Below are 9,766 nucleotides of genomic sequence, written 5' to 3'. Positions count from 1 at the left end.
AACCCACAGGTCCATAGGCACACTTCAGCCTCAATTCTAATATCTTGTGTACCTTTCACTGTATCACTTCCTGCGACAGATGCTGCCGTACTTGCGAAGTTCTGCAGATGGCCACTGTGACTGGCAAAACTATTACAAGTAGATTACACACAAATTCAGTCCCATAAATTGATTTTTTGCCCACTGCCTTCTTCCAGCTTTGTACCTGTCTCCACTTACACTCTGCTTTTTTTTTTTTTCCATTTGCCACTCCTAAACAAGAGAAATAGATCCTGTGTTCAGTTTTGGACCCCTCACTACAAGAAAGACATTGAGATGCTGGAACTTGTCCAGAGATGGGCAACAAAGCTAGTGAAGTGTTTGGAGAACAAGTCAGATGAAGAGCAGCTGAAGAAGCTGGGAATGTTTAGCCTGGAGAAGGTTGAAGGGAGACATGATCAGTCTCTACAACTACCTGAAAGTGGGTTGTAGGGAGGTGGGGGTCAGTCTCCTCTCACAGCTAAGGAGTAATAGGACAAGAGGACATGGCTCCAAGTTGCACCACTGGAGGTTTAGATTGGACATTAGGAAGAACTTTTTCACTGAGAGGGTTGTTAAATATTGGAATTGGCTGCCCAGGGAGGTGTTGGAGTCACTATCTCTGGAGATATTCAAAAGACTCATAGATGAGGTACTGAGGGATATGGTTTAGTTTAATGATGTGTCTGGCAGTGTGATGTTAGTGGTTGGACACAATGATCTTAAAGGCCTGTCCTAAGCAAAACTATTCTATGATTCCATGTTTTTGTTGACTAGTGCCAGAAGGAAATACACATTAACCACTTACTGATAGTGAAAAACCCACAGGGCTGAAAAACAGACACAAAGCTGGAGACTGCTGTTCCCCTCCTTAAACCTGGCATTTACAGCTGCAGGAGGCAGCCAGCTCATCCTCCAGTCCCCACCAGGCAGCGAGATGCTCCACCTTGTTGGTGCTGGGGTTTTAGTAATAAGCATATTTTGGTGGCTGAATCCCCTTGTGAGATGCCAGGAAGTACCAGGCAGCCTCCTTCTTTAGCAGTAAAACACACATTAGCTCTGCTGACCCCAGGCATAGCTGAGGTACCTCTTCATTTCCCACTGAGTCACACAGGCAGGTGCATTCTCCCAACTCCAGCCAGGGCAGAAAAGGAGCTGGTACCCCTCCCAGTAAAAACTAGCAGGAAAGGAAGAAAATAGAGGTTTTGTTTTTTGGGTTTTTTTAGACAGATTGAAAATGGTCCATTTATCTGCAAAATAAGTTTATGCAGAACATCATTCTTTATGTTTGTCTGGGTAATCAACAAGAGCCACAAGACACTCAAGGCTAAAATTAAGAAAAACAGTCAATGTTCATCTCAGAAAAAGTTTGAAAATGATCTTGCTAAGATAAATCTTTTCCTGGACTAACAGTAGCTTCCAATATTTTTAATTCTATTTTTGTGCTTTACATCTATTTGTTTCTGATAGATTTTGTTGATATGTATCGCCTTTGTTTAGGAATGCCAAGTGAAAAAAATGCAGAGTAAGTAGAAATAAGACAGGAACAAAGCAGTGTGCAAAAATTAAACTTACTGAGATGAATTTGTATTAAATACACTTAGAATAGTCTTGAAAGTTTTTGACCTGTTGATGTGAAAGCAGAAGGTTATAGCAATTTTTCCAAATTTAAAAAGATGTCAGTTTTGTATAAATCACACAACAACTGAAAGGGTGGTTCCTACTACAGTTATCAGCAGTATTAAGCCTACTGAGACAAAAGAAAATTTGGGCAGAAAAGGTTTCTATTTTATGTTTGACAGGATATTTTGTGGATTTGATTCCATTTCCCTCTCCAGTCTGTACCTCTGTGTGTGTCTTTCCAATAGCACCAGGGACAGGAGATGGCTTATGAGCAGCACCCTGCTGAAGCCTGGCTTCTCTATCTGAAGTCTGGAAGCTACATTTGCTGGTGTCTAACGAGATGAATTCACATCTAAGTCCATCTATTGGTACGGACACAAATCTCCTCTACCAGTGTGGCTGCTTGTCTTCACAGGACTGCTGGGACCTTTTTCTCTTTGATACTTCCACTCCTCCCTCAAGGAGACCTGAAACATTTTCAAAAGAAATGGCATGGGAGTCAAATGGACACACAGATAGGCAAATGTGTGCTGTTGCACAACACTCATTTCCTTAGGAAATGAGATTAAAATACAGACTATAACACAGGAAAACTTGACTGTAGCATTCCCTGAACCCAATTAAGGGAATCAGCTTCTGACTGAGGTTATGATAAGAAGCTACCATATTCTAGGAATGCCAATCACCTTCTGACTGAGGTTATGATAAGAAGCTATCATATTCTAGGAATGCCAGCTGGCCTTAGTGTTAGCTACTGAAGCATATTTCCTTTCCTTTCCCTTCTGGATGGGCCTGCAGCCAAAAGCTCTGCTACGTATTGAAGAAGTGGCCATGCCAGCATGGCCGGTTCTTGCTCTATCTGTGCCTCCCGAACTTTGTGACCAATGGAATATAACATTTGTTTTCAGACTGATGTGGAAAAAAAAGCAAAACAAAGAAGCTAGGTAATGTAATTGATCCAGAAGAGACATGTGCCATGAGCCAGGATGACCTGTGGCCTGTAGGATTCTCAGGCCTGTCTTTCATGGAGTCAAGGGCTTTAGTATCCTAGGAAGGATGGCACAGAAGAGGTTGAAATGGGCAGAGAGAATATTTGAATTCCAGCCTTTAAAGTTTCTTTCATGTAATAATAGCTATTCCATTTGAGACCTTTATATTCTCACTTTGACCCCTTTCAATTAGCAAGCATTTCCTGTTCATGTTAGTCATTCGAACAAATTGCTCAAGCATACAAAAAGAAACTCAGTCATTCCTCAGCGAGCACAAAAGTTCCATCATTATTTACATGATATTGTAGTGCATAGCTTAATGCATGAGCCACCATCTCTATTTGCACAAGTTAATAAGATTTTATGGAAAGCATTCCCATGTCTGCACTGTTGGAGCTCCATATTACATGCTATTTTGGAGCGGATGTATGGAGCTCCATACCACATACTGAGACCTAGTTCTATCCCAGAGCACCTGCTAAGTGGGTACTACTGCTACTAGCCTGAGTAGCATGGGATTGACAAAGATTATACAAGTTGCCTGAGGCTGTGAGCAAGTTTTCCAGAAGTGACACCAACTTGTACACAGAGATGGAGTCATAACAGATGTCTTGCTTTTATTCCCCAAAGGCACAAGAAGCTACTTGGATACTGGAGTTTTATTTTTCCCCCACCATGATGCTTTGAACAAAGGCAGGAATCCTGCACTTGTGCTCTGAAATAATGAAAACAATCGGATTAGTCTGGCCAATTAACAAAACTCCCATTACCTCAAAAAGCTCCAAAACCAAAATGAGAAGCAAAATGGAAATCTTTCCATACTACATTCCTTATAAAATCAGATATTATATTCAAAGCCTTCGGGATCCACAACATTTAGTTTTCAAATGAAGTATCTGATGTTCCTTACTTACATCTGATCAAAGTTGCATGTACCCGTTTTGTGCCTCTTGTTCATAACTGATTGTTATCTTTTTGGTGTAAATTAAATGAAGTTTAGAAGTCAGCTTTTGTGAACTTTGAAACTAATTATTCAAATTGACTACGAAAATTAACTACCCTTTAACCTTGTTTGTGAGTTCCTTCTGGAGAGACACCAAGGACAGCTGCAAACATGAGTGAGAGAAATGTAGCTTTCCTTTCAGGCAAACACCTTTCTGAGTGAGTGTCTAGCCCTGGGCATTGGGCACCTCGCTGGGGATGGGAATAGGGCCAGTGAGCCAGGCAGGGATTGTCAGGCTTGCTGGTACCCTTGCAGCTCTGGAACAAAATTGTAAAAGCTGTGACAACAGAAAAAAATTAGGCCGTGATGATGTGGACTACTCTGCATTAAAAAAAATAGTTTTGTGTACACAACGCCAGGGCACCTGAATCTCAGCTTTATGGAAAGGCAATGGCTGTGAGGCAGGCTTGTATTGCTGAGTCTGGAACCTGCTGCCTTTGACAGAGATTTTCACCTTGGGAATTTGTTAGCCCTCTCTCAAGAGGCACATTCTCTCAGGACAGTAAGCAGATGAAAAAAATCAGTGTATTTTGAAATATAGAATCTTTCTTTTTTCACGTGCTAATTAGAAACATACCACAGATACAGAACCAGAGCCATATGTAAAGTTCTGAGTCAGATATAAGCGATTATCTGAAGGAAAAAAAGCCTGCCTTTTCCGTTCAACAACAGAGGGTTTGTGCAAGTTCCTAGTTATTTCATTCAGGAAGAATCAAAGTTTCCTTTCAGTCACAGAAAAACATTGAGCTCTGACTTTCTGTAGCCAAACACAGTGCTAGCAGCAAACACTTATGTCAAATCAACCTAGATATTTCAAGAAAAAAAGACATTTTAAGACAAAAATTTCCTCCAGTCACAAGGACTGCTCCAAGAAGGCTTCTTTAGGGCTTCAGTGTAGGGATTCATGCGAGACCTGTTAACATGAGAAACCACTGAGAACCTCTGTAGTATACTTTTGGAGTCAATGATTAATCTTACAGGGAGAAGACTGCTTTGGTTCACATTGTGGGGGCTGTTTCCCCAAATTTATATGGCTACTCTTTTTGGTAAAGGTCATACACAATTCTCAGAAATATGTTACACTCTTGAAATGTTAATCTATATAACAAAAACAACAACAAAAAAGTAGCATTCTGAAAGGTTTTTTTAGTGAAGTTTTACTCTTCCTCTTTAATACCCAGCTCGGTAAGGTACAGACCTCAGAGCACTTCCAGCAGGATCTGTAATGATGATGGAACAGAGATTCCAATTCCATTGCAAAATGCTATGCCTGGTCAGCAGACACCAATAGAAAACTCTGCAGCTAACAGAATATCCCGCTATATTTGATTTTGGATGAGCAAAGAGAACCCAAACAGCAAGGCCATCCATGATGCCATTAAGGAAAAACCACAAGCATTCTGAACGCTGTCAGCCCTTTCTGGGTGCTCAGACCAGCTGCAATGCACAGTTCCCAGGACAACATGCAAAACTTTCATGGCTCCAATATTAAGCTTGAACAAGCTTTCAAGCTAACTTAACTTCATCTTTGTAAGAGTACATTAGAAACCCTGAAAACAAAGGGCAAAAGTGATGAAGAAATAAATTAATTGTTCACATTGAACTTTAAACCTTCTGGACTCTGAAATGAGTGAATAGAGACTGAACCAGAATTCAGTGAATTCCCACAGGAATAAATGTGTCTGGTCACTAGGTGTCAGCCTTGCCTGTACCAGGAGGAAACAGGACCTTCTCCCTACCCCAGTGAGCAGATGCAAAAGATCGTAGCAGCCGTGTAATTTGAGGAACTGAGCAGAGGAGGATGCTGCTTGTGCTGGATGCTTATGTACCCGGTAATATATTTGTAACCCTCTGGTTTGGATACTGGAAGCAACAGCGTGTTTCTCTCAATGCCGAGGGGATGTGACTGCAGAGACAGCAGAGTTCTGCTCTAAAACAACAAAAAATCAGCAGGGTATATGCAATGAATCAGTAACTGTTTTGCAAGCCCCCACAATATTTACTGCTTATCCTCAAACACCAGTTCCTGGAATAATGCCACCAAATGAAAATGCTGGCTCCCACTTCTTAAATTTGCTTCTAGCCTTGCTGGATACAGGAACAATGCTTGGAAACAAGATCCCTGCAGGGATGAAAATTCTAAAGACAACAAAGAAAATCTAAAATGTATTCTTTAAATAATTTATTGAATAGTTACCGTTTATAACAGTACAGTCAGCAAAAAAAAAAAAAAAGACTAAACATGCAGCAGAGTTTCAGTGGTGTCTCCACAATACTCCTATGTTTCTATTTTGGAACCTCTTGAGGTGGACACTTTCATACCTTGATTCTCATGATCCCTAATCTGCACAGATTATCTCCTCTTTCACTAGGGTCAACTATAGTATCATAGCTACATGTCAGAACACATAATGGTCTGCTGTCATTGCAGTTTCCTAATATGCTGCAAGCAAAGTTGTCCAGCTCAGCTGAGAGCAACAGTTCAAACTGGGAAAACATGCACTTTTCACAAGATGCAGAAAAAATTACTTGTCCCCTTTTTACCTTCCGTTTTCTTCTTAAATTTCTTTTAACAGACAGATAAGCTTTTGCAAAGTTAAAGACAAAAATCACAGTAATCCAATGCTTAGAGTGCCTCGGACATAAATGAGTGTGGAAAAACTGACACAGACAGAATTTTAGCTCCCTACAGTAATTAATTTCATGATCATTTCACAGTAAATGCCTGTCTTTAATGATGAAATTAGAAGGGCTGAAGCCTTCCAACAAGAACAAGAAGTCACAACAAAGTAGTTACAATTAGTCCAGACATTTCAGAAGTCCTAGAAGCCAAGGCAGCAGCAATGTCACAGCAGCCAAGTCCAACACAAAACCAGTAGAATAGTATTTTAACTGGAACAGTCTCAAGCATAGTACATGGCCCATACCCAAACTGCCTCCTGTGGCAACTGCCTTGCCAACAAGAAAAAAAAGGGATAAGTGATAGTCTGGGCACTAAAAACATTTATAAAACCTCAGGGATCCAGAAATCATTGGAAACAAGAGAAACAGCAAATCCAAATCTGTATAAACATCAGTCCCAAGTATGTATTTTATACAAACACCACAATTCATCACAGTAGTTGTAGAGAGGATCCCGAAAGTCACTTCTCAGACAGCAGTGCAACATCTGCATTTATGTATCTCAGTCACTTTCTCTAGCCATTACAAGCACCACTTGCTGAAGCAGACACCTCGGAGGGCACTATCTTCCTCTCTCATCTTTTCCTTTTGCAAATATAGGTGACTAATTTCCATGCTTCACTTACAAAGGAAACACACAGAACAAACATCAGCAATGTATTTTACAAGGGCCAAAGAAGGTAAGTGGGCAACTTTTGAATAACCAGTCCTGCAAATTTTGAATGACAATACCAGCACAGGACTTGAAAAAGTCAGAGGCTTCCAGGCAGTCATGTCACCTATTTCTGCATACTAGAAAAGCAGCAGTCTGCAATAGTTGTAAAACAACATCAATTGTCTGACTGCCAGTGTTTCACCTCTTATGGCACCAAGACATCCTCTTATTTGGTTTTTATTAAATTGGTATGCTTATTTGCTAAGACAAATACAATCTGGTACATCAAGCTTCAGAAGTTCCCAGTAGTGTGCTAGGCAACCCACACTAGTAGCACATTGATCTCTGAGGAGAACTTCCAAGCATTAAATTGCATCTTGGACCACTGAAAACAGAGTGGGATTCAGCTCCAGATAAGTATACTCTGTGTGTATAGAAGGATATTATGTGTTAAAATTACTATCACAGTCAGTGGACTCTATAGAGTGCAATTTAGTTGCTCAGATGTCTGCTTCAGGCTGAATGCAGTGATTCTCAAGGCTTCACCCACAGTATCAATCAGATTTGTACTGACTATAAAATAAGCTTAAACAATTGTCTAAGTAAGACCAATGTAAATTCAGACTTGCATTAATTCTGAAATTAAGACAATACCTCACTGTATGAATTTTATAGGGAACTTGGAATTCAACTTTTGAAACTCTGAACTATGGCTATATTAAACAAGGAAAGCATCTTCTTTTTCAGATATTAAGAGTGAATTTATTTCTTTTACTTAAGGTACTCAATGTTGGAAGCAAGGTAAACTACACCAGTATTACAAGAAAAAAAAAAAAGCCACAAAAAACTAGTTTACTGTAAATTTACACACCATTTTTTCAGATATTTCTCCAAGTACATGTCTCTAGCTGTCATTATCCAAAAAGTAACAACAAAAATATTAACATCAAGAAATGGCAGACTTTCAGGCTAATCCATCCATATTTATAGAGTCCAGACAGGACAACTCTATCAAGAGACAGAGGCTGAGTTTCCAAAAATGCAAGGAGAGACTGACTGGGGCATTGATGCATTGAACTCAAAACTGCATACACATTCAATCTTGTATCTAGTGTGTGTAATTCTGAGTTAAGCACACAGACATCCTTCTAGGAGTGCTCCTTAACTCTGGAACACTCCACAGCTGTTGCTCAAAGGGCCCTCCAACCCAGTCAGTGTGTCTTGGAATCTACAAGGTTAACAAGTAAACAACACTGCTGTTGACATTTTTAACAACAAAAGCAACACCAGTCCAGGAAACTCAAGCCTCGAAAAACCCCCTCCTATAAACAGATGCAGGAATGATCAACACTTTTCCTGCTCCAGAGGCACTTAAAACAACCAGATTTTCAAACCCAGAGTGGGCCAGACAGGATGACACTGTGAGAATGATTGAGCCCTGTAGTTCCCACCACTGCAACAGCAGAAGTGAGAAGAGACCTACCTTGGGAAGATGCAGATGCAACAGAAGGAAGATTAACCAAAGCAGACAGAATAAGATCTGAGGACAGTTTGCTTCCACTGAGAAACAGTAATTCTTTAGACAATACCAGATATTTCTGTTACAAAAGGACCAAGATCAGCTACTTGAGCTAGGAGATAAGCTTAAAAAGTTCATAGTTTTCCTCTTACGGGTAAGAATTCTGTCACATCTGGACATCTAACTACATCTGATAGGGTCAATAGTAACAATAAATTGAAGTACAGGCAATATGTTATGTAAAACTAGTCCCATCTGGTCACTGATCAGGAAATTAGAAAAAAAATAAATCCACATATGGAATATTAAACTGGCCCTTTTGGACAGATACAGAATCTTTCTTATTTTAGATATATGCAAATATAACACTCAAAGTACACAATTTGTACAGAAATTTCAAGTTAGAGACAACTATTTACAGAACTCATGAGTGTTCAACAGTGCAAAAGTAACTCTGCATTAGAATTTCAAATTTCAGCAATAAAATAGAAAATAATAAAATAGCAATGGGAAGCTATCTTCCTAATTGATCACTTTTATATGACTTCCTGGAGCACTAACATCAATTATGCTTGTATGTCAAAACAATGTTGGCACAGTGCCAGTTCAGATTCAGATCAGGGCCACCAATTCAGTCCTTTTGGAAACCAGAAAATGGTACAAGTCAAGTTTTGTTTGTTGAACATCCATACTGTAACATGAAGTATAATGAATTAAAAGGCTGCCTGTCTTTGTTGCACATAAAAGAGAAAATGCATACACTTTAACTTGCTTCATTTTGAGTCTGCAGTCAGTTGCTGGTAAGTATAATACTGATTGATCTCATAAGAAACAGGCGATTTTTGATTATCAAAGTACGATATAACAAAGTATGTACCTGTTCAGAGGCTTTTAGTTTGACTTCAGTCTCCCATATGTAAGCAGTTTTCTCAAGGAACCATTCAAAAGTATGATGTTGTTGATAAAGTGACACAGTTGACAGTGTTTTATAGTTTTTTTTTTTCTTTTCCTCATCTACTTAGTAATACTTTTCAGGTTACAGCAGATTGGGTGCTTCTCACAGTGTAATACATTGTTGCATATGAAAATTCCCTATCAAAACAGGATATCAAAGGCAATCATTTATCTTATGAACACAAATATGTGATATCTATTCCTAAGAGGACCTTGGATGCCATAGCTGGCTTACAGTCTTGCATCAGTGAGCCTGACCCTCACATAAACAACGCACCATTGGGAGGCTGTTTATTATGGATTTATTAGCAACCTTGTCAATA

Source organism: Colius striatus, chromosome 4 (assembly GCF_028858725.1).
Source record: "Colius striatus isolate bColStr4 chromosome 4, bColStr4.1.hap1, whole genome shotgun sequence".
NCBI lineage: Eukaryota > Metazoa > Chordata > Aves > Coliiformes > Coliidae > Colius > Colius striatus.
This window is presented reverse-complemented; position numbering follows the sequence as displayed.